This window comes from Corvus brachyrhynchos, unplaced genomic scaffold (assembly GCF_000691975.1).
Source record: "Corvus brachyrhynchos isolate BGI_N302 unplaced genomic scaffold, ASM69197v1 scaffold30, whole genome shotgun sequence".
Lineage (NCBI taxonomy): Eukaryota > Metazoa > Chordata > Aves > Passeriformes > Corvidae > Corvus > Corvus brachyrhynchos.
In genome coordinates this window covers 293668-293954 of record NW_008235742.1, presented here as the reverse complement: position 1 = coordinate 293954, position 287 = coordinate 293668, and positions in this window count along the sequence as shown.

Genomic DNA, 287 nt, shown 5'->3' with positions numbered 1-287 from the left:
CGCGCGAGGCGCGGCGCAAGGGGGCCGAGCGCCAGGCCATGGCACAGCTGGAGAAGGCCAAGGTGGGACAGCCGGGGATGGAACCCCCCCGGCATCCCCTGTGCCCCATCCCTGCCGTATCCCATCCTCTGGAGCCATCCACTGGGAAGGCAGTGGGATCTGCTGGGCGGAACTGGGAGCCTGGGTTCTCACCTTGGCTGAGTGTCCATCGAGCTGTGGGGGTAATTAGCTAATGAGCCCCTCATTAGCTGCTGGCCGGGGGTGTGGCCAAACTCCCACCGCGGGGC